We start from the raw sequence: 22,697 nt of genomic DNA on the forward strand, positions 1-22,697 counted from the left end.
AGCGTAACTCCAAGATAAAATTTGTTTTGCATCTGGCCTCAGCAGCGCTTGTTGCATGACACGTGGTGTGGTGTACACCTATCTTGTGGTATATAACAATGATTGGAACCACCAATTAAATGCAGTACTCTTTTCACGGATATGTAAAATTTTAGTTTAGTTTTTAAGGCTAACAGACCAACAGACAAATGTGCGCGGTTTACCTGAAACTAACGTGACTAACAATCGATTCCTCTAGAGTAAACTTATTTAGCAATAAACTTGTGCTTATAAAATTCAAATAGGGATAATATTCAACAATTGGGATCTATATGAACGTAACCTTAATATGGCGACCTGCAGAACATGTACCAAGAGCATAGCCAACTGTCATCTCAAATTTAAGTGTAGTACTCGTTAAGTTGTGTCTCATGCAAAATCTTAAGGCCTTAATGAAGCTGAATTGAATTTTTCACTAACGAAAATATGCCTTGGAGGTGTGCTTTATGTAGGGAGGAGCGAAGGCGTAGCCTACGATTTAGGACTAATGTTACTCAAGCAAATCTCCTACTTGCTTATGCAACGAGAGTAAATGTGCAACTGATTGTAAGGACATGCTGTAAGATGAGTATATTAAATATTAGTTCATAGAGAACTAAGTTGGAAAAAATATATTGCCAATTTAAAAGAAAAAATCAATAGTGTATTAAGAGTTGTATATTTCTTTTGAAATATGTGTGATAAGGCTACTTTAAAAATACTTATTTTTCCTTAGTTCACAGTATACTTAATTACGGCATAACTAGTTAGGGAAGAATATAATATGTAATAAATCTCAAACCCTTATTAACTATACAAAAGAAATGTGTTTGAATTGTTTGTCAAATGCCTTATAATCAACCTTATTTACCCCTTATACAGCGACTTCATATACTTCATCTTATAACTATGTTTATTTCCAAGAATATGCAATAAATTATCTTTTATAAAATGTAAGAACTGTGCAGAAATTGTAGGTTATAAACAGAAATTACGAAACTCAGATGATTATCTCGTACCAAAGCCCAATATAACTGACTTTACAAAAGTATTTTGTTACCTATGACCTAAGTTTGTATATGATACCTCCTAAGTAAAGGAATGTTAATAGTGTACAAGTGTTTAGTAAATATATTAAAGATTGTATTATGAGTATAGAACATGTTTCGCAAGTTTCTTTTCTTTTATGCGTTAACGCTGAAATGTAAACCTGTGTTTTAGTATCCTAGCAAATTCGAATAAGTTAGTTTCTAGGTTAAGTTTTAAATATTAGCTTACCTTGATACAGTATTCCAAATACGCAAAATGGCACACTCTCACCAACACAACTACGTACCATATAAATTACATACATCAAAATTAATACAGTTCAAATTAAACAATTTTAACACACACTCACGCACATACACAAACCGAAGAACAAGCACGCACTGAAGACTTTTTAACATTGGTATTTATTCATTTGTATTGTTGTTCCTCAATTAATCTAGGTCAGCGACCTCCCCTCCCTGCCCCGCCAGTGTTTATCTGTCAGCTGTTCGGTCTGCTGGCGCTGCAAACTGTAATAATATATCAATGTATCAATGTCTTTATTATTTTGTTATCTTTTTAATATTGTATTTTATTAGCACTATTTACTGACACCGTTAGTATACGACGTATTACTCAGTTTTGTTTGTAATGTATTAGTTTACAATTTCACCTCTATTTAAGTTTAGGACGGTTACTTATTTCATTTTTATATTATTCTGCCAGCTGTTAAAATAATATTATTCCTCCAATCAGGCTAGACGTAGGAGTTCCTATAAATTCTATTTATTGTTGGAAATTTTACAATGAAGGTACTTTATTATGTAAGATTATATTTTTATGTACAGAGTGGTATTTCAGGTTTATTTGACATTGTAAAAGTATGTAAAACATTAGAGGAATAATGAAAGAAGACTAAATATATTTTATTATTAAGTGTACAACTAAAACTACGTTCAGTAAAAACATTAAACGTCAAATTGTAGACATTTATTTACATTTTTCTACTTAATACCATGTTGGTAGATTTGGATTTGTAGATCACCAGATTGATTAATTTAGATTGTGAATTCAGTTAAATTTCATGTAAGCTGTTAAATAATTATATTAGGAAATTTTATTCAGCTTTATAGGCAACGCGTGTTTTATCGGGGTATTTAACAAGAAGTATGCATTTCTTTTTTAAATTAATTTCCGTAAAGCAACATTAGAATGGGTTCTAAGAATTGTGCCCAGTGGAACCCTAGATTAGGGGCACTTCACCAAAAAGTGAACTAATCCTGTCTCAAGATCGTAAGTTAAGAGGATGGATACGTTATGTTTCAAGGTAATGTTTGTTAGTTTCTGTACTATTTCTAAACTAGGAGCGTCTTGCGGCCCGAGGCAGATTAAGGGCAGAACAGTTGATTTTGATGTTTGTATATTATTGAAAAAATTTGTAATTTGTACCTTTCTTCTGTCTCCTGGTATTCCTTTACTCCTCGTGAAATACAGTTATTGCCTCAGACAGTTATAACGGCAATGTACCAGCACCGAGACTTACACAGGTCGCGGCCTGTAGGCCACCTCTCAGCCTCTGTGTGGTTGTGCCTAACTTATACTGGAGTCCCACCTACACTTTTAAATACTAATAATGATTTTAAAAGTAATTACAAAGTATAATAGTGAAATTATTAGGAACAGAAAACTCAGCTGCACTGTAGACTCAACCACTTATGTAACCTGACAGGATTCTCTTATCACTCCATCCTGTTATTAGGAGAGGAATTACAATCTGCAGGAGACTCACTGCTTTTCTATTATAGAAGAAAGTAACTAATGTAACTTTAAACACATTCTACACATTTCCTAGACGAAATTAATGCTCACGTGGACATTGATTTCGAGTCTTGTGAGTGGAGACGAGTCTGTTAATTGTCTGTGTGCACATATTTTATTATACAAATTATCGCCAAATATAAATTAAATTCATATTTTAATTTAAAAACTGTATATCAATATCTTAAAACTAAAAAAAAATTAAAAAACCGTAGTTGACTGCACACTGATTACATAAACTTATGTCACAAACTATGTATAATTTCTAGCGTTAAAATATTTTATCAAACAGTCTTAGATATCAATTAATATGCTATTAAATTTATTCCATTCACTTAAAATAATACTAAACAAAAGTTATAAATATCAAATAGCTGTGTTAAAACTACAGCGCAGAGTACTATAACGTAGACGTAGTACGCTAACTTAGTAGTACCCTATAAACATACAGTGAGAACTTAGTAGTACCCTATAAAATATGCTTTGAGAACTTAGTAGTACCCTATAAACATGCTGTGAGAACATCGACAGAATGAAGAAGTTTTAGATAGAAGCAATAAGGCACAGTGTTTTTTGAAAGTTGGATCTGTATTCCACAGTTGCCAGCGTGGATTCACTGTAGTAGCGTGACGTCACTCTCCCTCGTTAAAGTTTGGCTTGGACCCACTGTCCTACCATCCTACAGTAGGTAGCTGAATAGTCGTACTAGCACCAGACAAGCACATATTCAATTCTCTTAGGACAGTGGATGTAATTGTCCCTTGTAACACGGGAGTTTACCAAAATCCAGCTGATTAGCTAGAAAACTTTAACTCCTGTTATGAGTATAATTAAATATAAGATGAAATCCATTTTATAGCGTTTTAATTTTGGCTTAGCGCCTTTTTACAGCGTGGCCCACGCGGTGCCTTAAGTCGCAGAGATCTTGGATCGCCCAAGATCAAACCAAAGTATACATTACATTATAATTAGGTTTAACAACTCAAAGAACGTTAATGTTAAATTAAGAGTGATATAATTCTATAACTAAATTCTAATACAAATATCCAATCTTCATTTAACGTAGCTAAGGTAAGAAGTGCCCAGGACACCTTCCTCGAGCGAACTAAACATTTCCTATCTTACTTTTATTTAATAGTATCGCTCCATAAAAAATTTTCATGAATCAGTATTTCGTGAAAATCTGTATACAAGATAATATTTTTTGTATGATATTTATTTTAGAATCGAACTCTTCACTATCCACCTAACAGCAATACTTTACAGGTAGAAACTAAAGTATTAGGTATCGTTATGGAAGTATTAAGAGAAATTTTAACTTTAAGGCCTATATTTTTGTTGGCGGTAGTACAATATGCTGAATATTCCAAAGGAGTAGTGGAGAGGACCTGATAACAAACTTACAGCAATAATTTCTCTACAATTCTCCCACAAACTCTAGAGTTATAAGAGCCAAGTCCTAGACTTGTACGAATCCCTTACTTTGTCAACGCCAGAGTTGCGGCAACAAGCCTTCACGTCTCGAGATCGACTTCAATTCCGGAGTTTCAATAAATTCTCAACTTTTTAAACTCTTTCACTGTCGAACTGCTCTCTACTTAGGTTTATTGAGAAGGAGTAGTGAAATACTGGCAAAAGAAAGAAGAAGAATTCATGTGAACAGTAGATTTCATTCACCCTGTATAACATGTGTATGTGGGTAGTCATGAAGGGTCAGTAAGAATAGAAAGACATTTCCCATATTTTGGGATATTTTTGCCCTCTTTCTGCTACTCATTAATTCAAATCACAGCATTCTCATTGCAGGGGACTCGATTTCTGAAGATTTTTTCGATTGTTTGGAGGGTTTTTCGTTAAAGCCAATGATAGCGAAGATTACTCGTGTGTCCAGACGAGAAAACTTCCTGTGTAGAGAATGTTTTACAAACATTCCTGGACATCTAGTAAACCCTCATGTCTACAATTTATGCCTGCCGGATCACGAAGGCCAGGTTCTAAAGTTTCAAATATTAAATTTATCATTTAGTAAAGAAAGTACATCTAAAAATTTCAGTAATATTTAATATAAGAAAAATTTTATTTAAAAAGACGTATTGATCACATATTTATGGAAAGATGTTCTCTCATTCATTGATAATATTTACCCATTCTAATACTACATTTCCATTTATCAGATTCCGTTGAAAAAAAGTTTAAGTCCAAAATAGTTGACCCCAGAAAATTCTTCGCAGTACAAAAGAGAGGTTAAGGGGATACCTATTGTTTTCTAGTTGACGGATCCGTAGAACTCAAGATTCAATCCAGGTATCCTCAGAAACAGCATAATAAACGCATAAATGACTCAAAGTAAAGAGTTTTTGAATAAAATATGTCGCATATTATAAATCCAGTCAAAACAACATTACATATTATTACCAACTACTGTAGATCTGGCCTGGTCTTTCATCTTGAAACCAGGAGTTTGTGAGTTGGAAGAGGATGGCCAAACAATTCGTGGCCCATTAAATATAGCCTCGGTCTTTAACAAAATATTTATAAATGTAGCTGATATTCCAGTTAATTACATAACTTTTTTCGTTTTTGAAATAACAGTGCCTGGGGGATTTTAACTAATTAATTCATTAATAAACACCCAGCCAGAAGATTTCTATTATGTCCCCTTCTGTATTAAAGAATGTGTCCAAGATCTTTCTTTTGTACCCCCGTAACTTAAGGGATATTTTAACTGACTTTAAAATCTCCAAAGCAATTCCGATCCCTAAAGGTAACTCTGCATCAGACTCAAATTCTTACATACTTACATAATTGGTATTCATAGTATTATTAGAGAATTATTTTCATTCCTTTCACAATGGTGGGGAGAGTTCAATGTGTTAGCTAAGTCACAAAAACAGAAATTATCGTTCCAATTTTTCCATTGTAAAAGCAGGAATTCCTCAAGACTTAATACTGAGTCCTCTCCTATGTCTTATTTACATTATTAATTTATCAATTTTTTTGAAATCTAACCTGCAGAATATAGATATTCCCCTCACACTTTACGCTAATGATACAAGTACAATACTCCAAGACGTAAATCCAACAATTCTTTAAAAATGTTTTAAATTTTTTTAGTTAGCCATACATACTAAAATTACGTTAAACGTGTTAACATTTTCTGCGAAACTTTTTGGTTTACTTTATGTTCACTGAGGACTGTTCTCAATTTAATATTTACATCACTAAAACGGCCTGGAAAGTTGTAAATTAAATGTCGGTAACAACATGTGACAGAGTCTGCCATGCCTCACAAGGTGCTTTACTGCACCCCTCTTGACCATTGGACGACTGGCTTAGAACTTAGGTACGTTATACAGTCCTTTCTAACTCAATGATTGTACATGCGTGTCACTCATTTACATTCAAAATTCATAACCAGAACAAAAAAGGAACGTTTTAAAGTAGTGATAATACGTATAAGTGGAACTGCTTGTTTTATTGAAAATGTACAAATCTAACTACTTCAATAAGTTATACTAATAAACATTAATACTTGTGGGACATAAAACAGAATTAGGCGAATATCTCTAGGAAGATGGATATCACCTGTCAGAACTAAATTAGTTGTAATGGATTATGCAGGTTTACTAGTTAATTAGACATCCACTGCACTTGACTTGTCTTGAATCATGTATAATAGAGTGATGTATACAGGGTGTACATAAAATCCTGAACAGGTATAATATTTTCTGAACCATAACAGATAAATCAACAAGATTTGGTTCATCATCTCTACACCTAAAAATCTACTTTTTGAAGGAACTATCAGTTTTCTGTAATCTCATGGGGATGTCCTACTAGTAGTCGGAAGGAAATCTTAAATATGAGCATAGGTCAATATGGACATCATTTTAAAGGGCCTATCTAGCAGAGTGTAATGCCGCAAAACCGCACTCAAAAAGATTGAACCAGTACAAAATGGCGGCTGTTCAAAGGTTTTACTTGGTTACATTTTATTAGTAGCCACAACCCCAGTAAAGGAAAACTGCAACCAAACGAATACTGGAGCTAAATACTACATTATGCTTGTCAGTTATACAGAAGTGAATTATGACGTTACTTATCCTCAAGGGTTACAAATTTGGTCCTATTATATTGATAACGGGGAAAACCTGATAACAGTAACAATTAGAAAGCTCTTATCTTTGGGTCACACTTTGGACTTTCAAAATTCAAATTCAAAATACACAAAAGAATTATAAACGCATAACACATAAGTAATGCCTAGTTTGATTGTACATGTGTTATAATAAATCTTAAAAGATTGCACTGCAGAATGTTCAAAGCGTATTTTGAAAAACAATTCGAATCCACGTCAAACTCACCATTTACCGCCTTATCAGGACTGTAGGAGACATATTTGGTTGAATAATAAGAGATTGAAATGTATATAAAAATATATAAACACATTCTGCAGTGCATCTTTTAAGACTCATTAAGTAAATACATCTTAAAATAAAAACTAAAGAAACAAAATTTACCAACAGAAGAACAGTTTCAATTTCCCCGTTCATCTTATAGGTACAATTATATTTCAATTTGCCACTGAGTAGAGTTTGTATGTACATGTTTACATATGTAAGGGAACAACTGTCATAGAGTTATTCAATTTCACGATCTGTTTGCTATATAATTAAAATATTTTGGTAGCATTTCATGTCATCCAAGTATATATCAGTTTACCTTGAATGTTATACCATATAAAATGCTACTAAGATATTGGGAATAACTTTGCCCCAAATTAGTTTAAATGGGGTGGAAATTGAACCTTATAGACTAATGTAGACATCTCAGACCCTGCATGAATGTAGTTTGATATATATAAATATTTATATAATATAAAATATAATTTCCTAAATGTTATAATTTCTATATTTTATTTATATACATATATATATATATATATATATATATATATATATAAATTTGGCTTCATACTTAGACGTTTACAATTTAAAATGCATACATATAGCAAGAAATTATCTTAATTGAAGTGCCAGAAATCAATTATGATAGCTGATTTTTGGCACTTTAATGGTTCTGTTTATTGAAGAAAAATATAATTTCTAAATATTATAATTTCTATATATATATAAACGAAAGTGCTCTGAAGTGAAATTTAATTATTGTAACAATTGGTAGTAAACATTTCTTTTAAAGTTTTCGTTTATTTTAATTTAATAAAAACAATCCTGTTTATGTCTTTAGGCGGACTTATTATACAATGATGTATACATTTGGAACTTAATGCTTTCGACTAAAACTTAAAGAAACCTTTATAACATCTCATACTAAGTACCAATAACTTAAATGAACATTTGTTATAATTTAAAAAAGAAAGCTGGTACAGATGTCCTCAGATGGTAGACTCTCAAAACATAAGACAATTATATAGTACGTTTAAATTATTTAGCGCCAATAATCAACAGACTGCAACGCAACGTATTAAATAATTTTAAATAGTTTCGAATAATTTGAGAAACTTTTCCATGGATACGTATTTTTCAAATGAACTATTATAGTATTAAAAGTTTTAAAATTTCCTAAAAATAATTTATATGATTTGGAAGAAAATATAAAATTTATTTAGATAACGGGAAAAAAATTACAAAATACCTAGAGCAAGGGAGTTTTTTGAAACAGTATGATCCGGATCACTCGTTCGTCTGAATTACCAGGGTCATGGACGAACGCCACTCTATCTTTAATTCGTATTAAGCCTATGTCTCACGACAGCGGCGGGATCGCTGGTGTTCGTAGCGGTTTGACGAGTTCAACGGAACGTGGTGCTGTTTGTACAACTAACTGGAAACTGTGTTTTTTGTACATGGAGTTAGTTCATTATTTTAACAGTTTAATACTACAAACTAAAGATTCAAATACCTTTAATCTGTAATAATACTGAAAAGATCTAAAAACATGACTTCTGCAATAGTAGTTTAAAGAAGAGAAATAATTAAAAAAGAGAATACTATGGGTTTATCCGATTAACAAAGGAAAAATACGACTACCATACTATGTTAATCAGATCTTTTAGTCTGCGCTTGAGAACACCGGCTGACAAACGACACGAACACGAAGTGATCTATAAACTAATTCTGCGGCATAAGTGTTACATTTTCATTTCATTTCGTATGTTTAAACTTTGTGTTTATAATGTTGGCTTGTGCTTTACAATGAATAATTCTTTTGCCACTAGGTTAACTGAAGTTCTAATCTGCTGCCTTTTTATGACACCAAATATAATGTTATAAATAATTATTTCAACACTTTTTATGTATAAATATTGTATTAAATCTGTGCTGTTTTTTTTCCAGGAATCATATTATTACTCGTAAAGAAATATATTGTTTAAAATAGGTTTAAAATTTGAAAAGCTTTAAAATCAACACTGATGGCATATTTACAAACCCAGATATTGTTGCACTCAAGTAGCAGAAAAAGTAAAATGTTACTGCTTCTAAGTTCAGAAATGTTAGTAATACATGTGTGAACTAATAAACTAACACGTTATTATACTCGGATTTGTTAAATCTAATTCATTTTCCTGGTTTTGAGAATAAATAGTTTAAGTGCAAAAATTACCCCATGCCAATTCCATGCCAAGAATTGTCACTCATTTGTGGAGATGTAGAAGTAGAAACTGTCAGTTTGAAACAATTCAATATTTACTTACCCCCTGGCGTTACAGTTCTTGAAGAGACTCTGACGCTCTTCAACTGTCTGCCCCCTCTCATCTTATTCTGAGCTTTGTTTACAACTGAATAAATTACACAGAGTTTTGTGACGGTTAAATACACAATATTGTGCCACATATTTGCTCGCATGTGTCAGAAACACATTGCTAATATTGTGTGTATGTATTGTATGCGTTATGTATTCACATTCCGTTCACTAAACTGATTAAATGACTTCACTGTCGAAAATACGAAGTATCATAACACTTTTTTATGTAGCTGTGTTACATTCTCACACCTTATGTACAGATGTAGATAAGAGGATGTAAAAGATATTCCAAAACACTTTTGAATTATATTTCTTTATTAATGCATTTTGTATTTACACTTTAATAATAAAACGTAACAACAATAAAGCTTGTCCTATTACTCATAATAAAATATTTAAAGTCTCATGAACCCAGTTCCGTGTTTTATATGGCACGTTTCTACTTTATGAATACACACGATTTAGAAATTTACATGAAAATGTCACTCATTAACTAAAATTATTTTGCTTATTATTCTGCATATTTTTATGTTTAAGTGATGGAATTACCTAGCAATATAGTCATTCAGTAATGTCAAACCAAAGAAACTTTACCTTTTATAAAAAGAGTTCGAAGAGAAATAAATTTATCAGATAAACGTTGAATATATAATGTAAACAACCATAATATTTATGAGGTACAGTTTATCTTACTAAAATTATTTCATGAAACGGGAAGTAGATAATTTATATTGAGAACTGGTTTATGTAAAAATTTAAAAGAACAAACGTAGTTCTTAGTATTAAAATAAAAATTATTGAGAGCAATGCACTTTATGCCTCTGAGCTGTGCATGAGAAACTTGCCGTAGTATCACGTGTGTTATTGCAATATTTACGTTAGTTTCTGAGTAATATATTTTACAGTGAATGGTTTAAGGGATATAGTATTCTATAACGTTATTGTTAATCTTAAATCGAACTTAATATGATTTTTACAAAACTATCAGCATAAGCTTAGAAAAAGTTTAAATAATTACTTGTTATTATTTTATTTGCAAATGATATTTGAAAGTTCAAAAGAAAATATTTGGCTGTGACATTTACAAATGTTATGAAATGTAAACGTTATGAAATTTCTCAATAAGAGCATACATTTACTAGGTTCACTAAATTCTGGTCATTTTCATACAGTTACTAACTTGTTTTGATAAGAGGAGAAGGTAAATTAAGTACAAATTAAACTATATCATTGCCACATTCTACATTCTTTGATGAAAAGTACAAAAGTATATGATAAGGTAAATAATAATAAGTTATAGTATTTTAACAGTAAGACTTTTGATAGTTTACAACATTTATAACTACGAATAATATCACTGGTTATGTAATTTTATACAATTAATTGGTACTTGGAAAACTGTATAATCCTTTCTACGAATATTGAATATTAAAAGCTATGTGATTAGTTGTATGAATTAGATACATAAGATATACAACTCGTATTGTTACTGGTGTGGTTTTATTGTCTAATTGATATAACTTCCATCCACCCCATCTGAGAAATCCACTTTCTAAGGGAATTTCCTCCCAACCTCACTGGAAATACACATTAATACATATGGAATACAATACGTATTGTTATTGATGTGATTATATTAGCTAATCGATACAGTATCACTTCAACGTATCTGAGAGAATTACTTGCTAAATTGATTAGCTCCCAACCTCAGACTTGCCGGAGTACAAAGGGATGCACATGGACTCCAACCCGCAATGTTACTGCTGAGATTGTGTAGACTAATTGATATAACCTCCCTCACTTCTCCTGAGAGTATAATTGCTAAATGGATTACATCCCTACAATCATACTTTTGTAAATATAAATATTTAAAGCTTATCTTTCCAGTAATAGACAATAACTTTACGATCTGCTTGAACTCCTAGTGAGAAAACTGTATAATTGTAATGACAATTAAATTACTCCTAACCGAAATTATCCTTTTTTAAAATGTATATTTCCATTCTCACCATTACTAGGAACAGTGTTGCTTAGGAATTTAGCTCCCACTACCTTTGTTGAGAACATTATGTTTACAGCACAACAATTAAACTATTTTGGACAGTGTGGAAAAATCCTAAACCTAAATGGGAACTAAAACCGAAGTCCTTAAATTTCGATTAAGACATGAATGATTTAATAAATGCTAACATTATACTTGAGTTTATTCAAATCAAAATATAAACATATTCATACAAACTTAAGCTTCTGGATATAACATGACATGACATTTGCAACTGACTTTGACAGATGATTACCAATAATCATCTACTATAACCTGTTTAAGAGTGTATAAATGATTTTAGTTATTATTGGTGTCTTTGATAGGTCATTAAAACAAATCTACTGTCTTTTGATTAATCCAAATCTATAAATATAATGGATAATTAAGTGTTAAGGGAGTAGGATGTAGCCTGGTGGGATTTTCGAAATAGGAATAGACCTATGTAGACTATAAGACTTGAGTGCAAAGTTTTGTTAGTCTTCCTTTGGTTACATCCATACAAATTCTCAAGCATTTGAATTGCAAATACTTAAACAAACTCAGGCATAATAAATTAATTTCACATGAGGCAGTGAACGAGCGCATTAGAGCGCTTCCTTGGCATAAAATTTGTATTTTACAAGTTATTTAGGAAAGTATTTATTAATTATAATATGATATAAAATAATGTTGTATTAAATTATGAATTGAGGGAACACTGTTGAAATGTTTTGCACACAATTAATAATCATAACAATACTTTCATATTATGCTAAATGAAATCAGCAAAGAGTATCAAATTATAATATTAATAAGGTCCGAAGGCCAGAGACAGTGACGATATATTATATTAATATTATTACACCGCAGTATATTTTTCGGATTGTAACTTTATAATGTAGGCTCTCCTTATATCTCTTTAGGACACTTTCCTGACTAACATAAAACCTTTTATGCATCCATAAGAGACAACCATAAATGCTATAGTGAGGTGTGTTATGAAGGAAATTACTAAAAGTTATTAAGTAACATATATTTTAAGCAACCAGAATAGCATTGCGATAAGTAAAATGTGTCATTCAATTTGCCCACTAATCTAAGAAAGTATATTAGACGATTATATTAGAACGTACAAATAGATATATAAGAGCAATATTGACACGTTATTGTCACTATTTTATTAAAGAAAATGTACAATAATATGATTGGATTAACAATATCAGAACACATTAAAACCTTAAAAAAGGATGCTCCTATCTATCTTTATGTATTATAAAAGAAGGATTTTTTTATTTAATCCTACTCGTACTCAAAATCATAGTATGAGCTAGCGCAAAATAAATGTGCATTCAATATTGAGCTAAAACACAGTTTTTAAAGTTTAAATAAGTTATTGAAAAAATCTAATAATTTTCATATTAGCAGTTAGTTAGAATATATTAACGTTTGCAAGTTGCATTGCTATAGAAGTTAGACTGTTCAAGTTATGTTGTAAAGCATTGTTGGTATTCACTTGAAAGCAACAGTGACTCTCCGGCCTTGAAGCGATCGACGGCCAGTATATTGATAACGTAAACTGTTACAGAAACACCTGCGGCATTGTTTACAGCCTCGGAGTATTAAACTTATCTATATTGAGAACACAAGATTTCTTTTCATTTAGCAGCAGTAAGGGATAAATATTTAAATTTGTGTTAAACATTTTTAGGCAACATTTATTTTCCAGTAAAAGGTTTCCAGATAGTGGCCTTTTAATTTACACAATTAAACTGTTATAAGTGTTAACGAATATCAGTGTTGTGAAAATATAACATTGGGATGACGGATATATATATATATATATATATATATATATATTATATATATATATATATATATATATATATATATATTTGTGTGTGTGTGTGTATGTGTGTGTTTAAAATCTAAATTTTTTCCAAAAGTGGAAAGGATAGTTAAATGGAATGAAAACCTATACATTTATATATAAATAGGAACTCGTCTTAAGTACATTAGATAATAATTCACTATTGAAAGTACGATTATCTAAGATTAAAGTTGGAGTCATAGATGCACAGTTGGCTGCTATTTCCGTGCCCTTCTAACATTTTAAACAGTGCATCTTCTTTGACAAAGAGCACTAATATAATCCAACTTTATAAGCTTGCTTGACAATTAAAACCATCAATATATACTTGGTGCTAAGTTATACTATTATGTCAGACACAAGTCTAAACAAACCAGCCCATATGTTATCCTAACTTTATTTTGCCGATTTGTCCAAGCGTACATACTATTCAATTCTACTTTTGCCACAACCCTCAATCCAGGATAGTTTGAACTTATTCAACTCGTATTGTTTGCATTTATTTGTGTTCTTGTCCTTATTGCTCAAGATTACGAATTTAATACACATTTTAGAGGGACTATTATACAACTGGTATTAGACTAATAATTTTATAAATACATTCCTAAGTTATACGTATAAATTATTTATTTTGATTAAATATACATAATTTTCTTCAGCTCAATTTGTTGCATAAAATGAAGATAGACCCTACGAGACAAGTTTTTTAATATATGTATCAAAATATTTCTAAATGCGTGTTGTATTGTAGCAGTTCACATTTTAACATAACTCAAACCACTTAAATTATACAATTTGCAATATGATATTTAAACTCATATTTACCTATTGATATAATGTAAACAACAACATATATTTAATGAAAATAATATGCTATTGATATATTAAGTCATATATTGTAAAGTCAATTACTACAATGTAAATTATATAAAGAAATAAATATATTTATATAATATATATACATATAGATACATATATATATATATATATATATTGTATTATGAGTAAAAATATACTTATCCTATTACTTACAAATTTTGAGAAAATAATCAGAATATTAATACTATATTATTGACAAATTACTCGTAAATGTATAAAAAAACAAAGAGTTTGCGAAATAATCATTCTTCTGTATTGAACACTACCAAATAATGTGGCTTAAAGCAAAAGTTCTAATTTATTTTAACATAGCACATAGTTCCCACTCTAACATATTGGTTAAAATCCATCGACAATAACAACCTTGTCTGTGGTTATTGAGCCATTGAAATAAAAATGCAAAACATAACTTACAGCCTTAATGATTGATTTAATAATGTTCTAAAATATTTTAAATTATAGAACGAGATGTTGCCAGTGTCATAAATGGTGGCTGCGGCAGTATCTTTGGTGCTATCCTGCACTAATGTCTCCAAGCATGTGGTAACTGCGGCAGTATCTTCGACGTTCTACCGCACTAATAAAAGCCTTTATGCTAAGTTTTAAATCTCTGAGCATCTTCTATCAAGTACTATTTAAGTACGTGCTTATAGCATTCTATATTTATTTATTTAAATAGACACAAGTCTCAATTTTAACGTAAATTGTTGTGTGTTTTACAATTATTAATAAAAAATGTTAAAATTTGTATATGGAATTAAAATTCATATTGCATATGCATGTATAAATTTAATGGATACAGACAGAAAGACTAAGGTGACATAAAATCTGAGAGACACAGAAAGTGAAAGGGTATACGCAATACCACTTTTCTCAGTTAGAAGGGTACTAAATATGTTTCTCGATAATTTCTGAAAAGTAGTTTGGCTTTTGTTATAAGGTAGGGAAATCCATGTTCAAAATGAAAACACAGAGGTGGGAAAACTTTTACACATAAACAATTCCAGGTAATCTGTTTGCAGTTGTAACCTTACTGTACGCTTCTTACAGTTCGACGTTTTGTTTCAACAGTGAGATACAGCGTACCTTTACTACTTTGAAGTTTGTAAGTATAACAGTATATACTCACGGAGATCGGGTAATATGGCTTTATCTGTGCAAGACGTGCCCAAGTAAAGCGTGTTTTAACCATGAAGTTTAAATACTATATACATCGAGATTGGGAGATATAGGTATACCTGTGCAAACAATGTCCAAGAAAAGAGTTTTATAAGCATGAGTTCACTATTCATCTAGGATATGAACCTAAGTTTTATTATAACATAAAAACACAGAGAGAGAGAGTTACAAGAGGAACGTAAGTAATGAAATTAATATATTACTGTGGGATTCGTTGCACAAAATTTACATAACTGTCGCAATAAAATATAACAATATATTATACAATGTTCTGCATGTGCATCAGTCTGCTTCTTTATGTTTCTATTATTATAAACATTTTATGGTGCGCGGAAATAATTCTTTATAGTCAGTATGTGTATGTGTGTATGATAGAGTAATTAACTAGGAGTTGAAAAGATCAAAATAATAATGCTACATTTTATGCATAAAGAGTAATTTTAAACTTTAAATTTTCCCCTAGCGTCAAATAAATAGCACTAACGCATCCTAAATAAATATTTATCATATATTTCCATGCAGGTTAATACAGTACAATAATAAAACTGTGTTACAAGCATGAGAGCTATAATTTAAACGCCAATGCTTTAATCATCTTCATAAATGATTCTTCAATCATAAATACAGTGTAGTATTTAAACACAAATGATCACTAATTGCAATTAGCATAACTAACAGTCGAAAGGAGCCTCAGTCTATTACAGGAAACTTCATTATCTCACGGAACATCTGGTGACGCTAATAATCCATATGGTTAATTTTTGTTACGATGTTTAGGCGGAGAGTTACGGTAGGGATTTTTTAGTATTACGCCACTGTATTTAAAGAATATAATGAAATCTACGACAGTCTAAGTATTATTTATGACGCAGTTAATATCTATCTTGAGTGATCAACTACTGTGTTTAAGGCGGAGAGTAACAGTAGGGATTTTTAGTATTACGCCACTGTATTTCAAGAATGTAATGAAATCTTCGACAATCTAAGTATTATTTATGTCGCAGTTACTATCTAGCTTATTTGAAAACCCCTAGAGTAATCTTGAGTGATCAACTACTGTGTTTTAGGCGGAGAGTAACAGTAGGGATTTTTGGTATTAAGCCACTGTATTTCAAAAATATAATGAAATCTACGACAGTCTAAGTATTATTTATGTCGCAGTTAATATCTATCTTGAGTGATCAATTACTGTGTTTAAGGCGGAGAGTAACAGAAGGGATTTTTAATATTACGCCACTGTATTTCAAGAATGTAATGAAATCTTCGACAATCTAAGTATTATTTATGTCGCAGTTACTTTCTAGCTAATTTGAAAATCCCTAGAGTAATCTTGAGTGATCAGATACTGTGTTTTATGCAGAGAGTAACAGTAGTGATATTTTAGTATTACGCCACTGTATTTCAAGAATATAATGAAATCTACGACAATCTAAGTATTATTTATGTCGCAGTTAATATCTATCTTGAGTGATCAATTACTGTGTTTAAGGCGGAGAGTAACAGAAGGGATTTTTAATATTACGCCACTGTATTTCAAGAATGTAATGAAATCTTCGACAATCTAAGTATTATTTATGTCGCAGTTACTATCTAGCTTATTTGAAAACCCCTAGAGTAATCTTGAGTGATCAACTACTGTGTTTTAGGCGGAGAGTAACAGTAGGGATTTTTGGTATTAAGCCACTGTATTTCAAAAATATAATGAAATCTACGACAGTCTAAGTATTATTTATGTCGCAGTTAATATCTATCTTGAGTGATCAATTACTGTGTTTAAGGCGGAGAGTAACAGAAGGGATTTTTAATATTACGCCACTGTATTTCAAGAATGTAATGAAATCTTCGACAATCTAAGTATTATTTATGTCGCAGTTACTTTCTAGCTTATTTGAAAATCCCTAGAGTAATCTTGAGTGATCAGATACTGTGTTTTATGCAGAGAGTAACAGTAGTGATATTTTAGTATTACGCCACTGTATTTCAAGAATATAATGAAATCTACGACAATCTAAGTATTATTTATGTCGCAGTTACTTTCTAGCTTATTTGAAAATCCCTAGAGTAATCTTGAGTGATCAGATACTGTGTTTTATGCAGAGAGTAACAGTAGTGATATTTTAGTATTACGCCACTGTATTTCAAGAATATAATGAAATCTACGACAATCTAAGTATTATTTATGTCGCAGTTACTATCTAGCTTATTTGAAAACCACTAGAGTAATCTTGAGTGATCAACTACTGTGTTTTAGGCGGAGAGTAACAGTAGGGATTTTTAGTATTACGCCACTGTATTTCAAGAATGTAATGAAATCTTCGACAATCTAAGTATTATTTATGTCGCAGTTACTATCTAGCTTATTTGAAAACCACTAGAGTAATCTTGAGTGATCAACTACTGTGTTTTAGGCGGAGAATAACAGTAGGGATTTTTGGTATTAAGCCACTGTATTTCAAGAATATAATGAAATCTACGACAGTCTAAGTATTATTTATGTCGCAGTTAATATCTATCTTGAGTGATCAATTACTGTGTTTAAGGCGGAGAGTAACAGAAGGGATTTTTAATATTACGCCACTGTATTTCAAGAATGTAATGAAATCTTCGACAATCTAAGTATTATTTATGTCGCAGTTACTTTCTAGCTTATTTGAAAATCCCTAGAGTAATCTTGAGTGATCAGATACTGTGTTTTATGCAGAGAGTAACAGTAGTGATATTTTAGTATTACGCCACTGTATTTCAAGAATATAATGAAATCTACGACAATCTAAGTATTATTTATGTCGCAGTTACTTTCTAGCTTATTTGAAAATCCCTAGAGTAATCTTGAGTGATCAGATACTGTGTTTTATGCAGAGAGTAACAGTAGTGATATTTTAGTATTACGCCACTGTATTTCAAGAATATAATGAAATCTACGACAATCTAAGTATTATTTATGTCGCAGTTACTATCTAGCTTATTTGAAAACCACTAGAGTAATCTTGAGTGATCAACTACTGTGTTTTAGGCGGAGAGTAACAGTAGGGATTTTTAGTATTACGCCACTGTATTTCAAGAATGTAATGAAATCTTCGACAATCTAAGTATTATTTATGTCGCAGTTACTTTCTAGCTTATTTGAAAATCCCTAGAGTAATCTTGAGTGATCAGATACTGTGTTTTATGCAGAGAGTAACAGTAGTGATATTTTAGTATTACGCCACTGTATTTCAAGAATATAATGAAATCTACGACAATCTAAGTATTATTTATGTCGCAGTTACTTTCTAGCTTATTTGAAAATCCCTACAGTAATCTTGAGTGATCAACTACTGTGTTTTAGGCGGAGAATAACAGTAGGGATTTTTGGTATTAAGCCACTGTATTTCAAGAATATAATGAAATCTACGACAGTCTAAGTATTATTTATGTCGCAGTTAATATCTATCTTGAGTGATCAATTACTGTGTTTAAGGCGGAGAGTAACAGAAGGGATTTTTAATATTACGCCACTGTATTTCAAGAATGTAATGAAATCTTCGACAATCTAAGTATTATTTATGTCGCAGTTACTTTCTAGCTTATTTGAAAATCCCTAGAGTAATCTTGAGTGATCAGATACTGTGTTTTATGCAGAGAGTAACAGTAGTGATATTTTAGTATTACGCCACTGTATTTCAAGAATATAATGAAATCTACGACAATCTAAGTATTATTTATGTCGCAGTTACTTTCTAGCTTATTTGAAAATCCCTAGAGTAATCTTGAGTGATCAGATACTGTGTTTTATGCAGAGAGTAACAGTAGTGATATTTTAGTATTACGCCACTGTATTTCAAGAATATAATGAAATCTACGACAATCTAAGTATTATTTATGTCGCAGTTACTTTCTAGCTTATTTGAAAATCCCTAGAGTAATCTTGAGTGATCAACTACTGTGTTTTAGGCGGAGAATAACAGTAGGGATTTTTGGTATTAAGCCACTGTATTTCAAGAATATAATGAAATCTACGACAGTCTAAGTATTATTTATGTCGCAGTTAATATCTATCTTGAGTGATCAATTACTGTGTTTAAGGCGGAGAGTAACAGAAGGGATTTTTAATATTACGCCACTGTATTTCAAGAATGTAATGAAATCTTCGACAATCTAAGTATTATTTATGTCGCAGTTACTTTCTAGCTTATTTGAAAATCCCTAGAGTAATCTTGAGTGATCAGATACTGTGTTTTATGCAGAGAGTAACAGTAGTGATATTTTAGTATTACGCCACTGTATTTCAAGAATATAATGAAATCTACGACAATCTAAGTATTATTTATGTCGCAGTTACTTTCTAGCTTATTTGAAAATCCCTAGAGTAATCTTGAGTGATCAGATACTGTGTTTTATGCAGAGAGTAACAGTAGTGATATTTTAGTATTACGCCACTGTATTTCAAGAATATAATGAAATCTACGACAATCTAAGTATTATTTATGTCGCAGTTACTATCTAGCTTATTTGAAAACCACTAGAGTAATCTTGAGTGATCAACTACTGTGTTTTAGGCGGAGAGTAACAGTAGGGATTTTTAGTATTACGCCACTGTATTTCAAGAATGTAATGAAATCTTCGACAATCTAAGTATTATTTATGTCGCAGTTACTTTCTAGCTTATTTGGAAAATCCCTAGAGTAATCTTGAGTGATCAGATACTGTGTTTTATGCAGAGAGTAACAGTAGTGATATTTTAGTATTACGCCACTGTATTTCAAGAATATAATGAAATCTACGACAATCTAAGTATTATTTATGTCGCACATACTATCTAGCTTATTTGAAAACCCCTAGAGTAATCTTGAGTGATCTAATACTGTAGGAAAACCGAGCCCACTCATAATAACTTACTTGTTCATTGCTAAGACTTCCTTTAGTCAGTGCCCGGCAAGGTGTATTATATTACTAATGAATAAGAAACAAAGAATATTACTAATCAACTACAAGACGTATAACGAGCCCTAGCAGGATAAATCCGTGCTGAAAATAGCAACCCCTATTATTTTTTTAACTAGGAATTAATTGTAAATTTGAAAGTATAGAATAAAATCTTTGGCTGTGACATTTACAAATGTTTAGATTACTTTTACTTTAGTATCCTTCCTAGTGTAAAATAATCACAGCTGACTGAATGTTCAAGAGATTAATGAAAAGGGCACATTAACTATAAAACGTTGCACAACGCTGTTTTGTGTTAGCAGTTATGTAATGGATAGACTTAGATTAGTTATTTAAAATTACCAAAATATAAATTTAAATTATCATTACAATGATACCATTCGTGCCTTGTTTATATTTATTTTAAAATATGGGTTATTTTGTGAGGGAACATGTTTTAATTATATGAGTTTTAATGAAATGTCATGAATGTTAAAGCAATTGATGAATTGTTCTTTATCATATTTAACAATTTTGAAAGTATTTTACTTTTTTTTTGTTCACGTTGGGAACATTTTTAGGTGTTTAGTCAAATTTATGTTTATAATGTGATATCTACATTTTTTCTTCTAATTGATAAGTTGAAATTACATTTCCTGAACATAAAAAAAAGCTATAAATAAGCAGTTACTTTTTAGTTGTAGAAAATAGGTTACAATTATCGTCACACATAAGTTATAATTCTACTGAGATACATTTCTGTAGTGTGTGTAAGGACTTGTCCCTAACACGTGTCATAAATACAGAGAAACATGACGTCACTGCAGCTAGCTGTCACGTCACTGAGAGGCGGTGTGTCTTAAATATTTATACTCTTCTTACCTGTCTCAATAAGAGCTTACATTTACAAGATTCACTCCATTCTGCTCACTTCTATATAGTCACACACTTGTTTTGACAAGAGGGGGAGGTAAATGAAGTGCAAATTAAAATGTATAATAATTGTCATATTCTTCATTATTTGACAAAGTAATTAATAATAATTGATAGTATTTTTAAAGTAAGTATTCTGTTAATTTAGATTATGTACGGCATTTATAGCTATTAATGAAAGTACTAGTATTGTATTTTATACAATGGATTAGTACTTAAAAAACTATATAAGCCTTTTTCAAGTATTAAATATTGAAAGCTATGTTATCGGAGATACAAAGGGATGTATATGGAATCCAATCCGTATTGTTACTGATGAGATTGTATTAGCTAGTTGATATAACATCACTTCAACTCATCTGAGAGTATACTTGCTAAATTTATTAGCTCCTAACCTCAAACTTGCCGGAGTACAAAGGGATGCACATGGAATCCAACCCGCAATGTTACTGTTGTGATTGTATTACTAGTTGATATAACCTCCCTCATCCCCCCTGAAGGTATAATTGCTAAAGGGATTACATCCCAACTATCGTATTTTTGTAAAAAGAAATATTTAGAGTTTTTCGTTCTACTCTCAACAGTATCTAGACGATAATTTTTACGAGCCGCTCTTACCCTTAGTAAGAAACTTCCACCCTTAACTCTGTGGGAATTTAACTGTTAATACAATTAAATTACTCCTTACCAGAAGCATATTAAAAAAAAATATCTTTAAATTCTCACACTTACTGAGAATACTGTTGATTAGGACGTAAGCTCCGACCCTAATTTTGTTGAGGACATAATGTTTGCAGCAAAAAGATTCACCTAGTTTAAGGCAGTATGGAAACGACCAAAATCTAAATGGAAACTATAATCGAAGTCGTTATGTTTTAGTTAACACGCTTATGATATTATAAATTCTGACATTATACTGAAATGGATTAAAATCACAATAAAAACATACTCTTAAAAAGAAAAGCTTCTGGGTACAGAATGAAATGACGTTCGCAAAGTGTAACCCACTTTGATAGATGAATACAAAATCATTTATATCTACTATAACTTGTTTATGTGTGTATAAATTATTATAAGTTTACTTATTATTATTGTCTTTTATAGATCGTTAAAAATGTGCTATCGGCTGAGCAATAAAAACCTATGAATATAATGCATATTGAAGTGTTAAAGAAATAGGACAGAGGCTGTAGGGATTTTCGAAATTGGAATATACGTATGAGTAATTAGGAAGCCTAAGAATATCCGTGTAAATGTTCAGTACAATCGGTTCATTAAAAC

This window comes from Homalodisca vitripennis, chromosome 6, assembly GCF_021130785.1.
Source record: "Homalodisca vitripennis isolate AUS2020 chromosome 6, UT_GWSS_2.1, whole genome shotgun sequence".
Classification (NCBI taxonomy): domain Eukaryota; kingdom Metazoa; phylum Arthropoda; class Insecta; order Hemiptera; family Cicadellidae; genus Homalodisca; species Homalodisca vitripennis.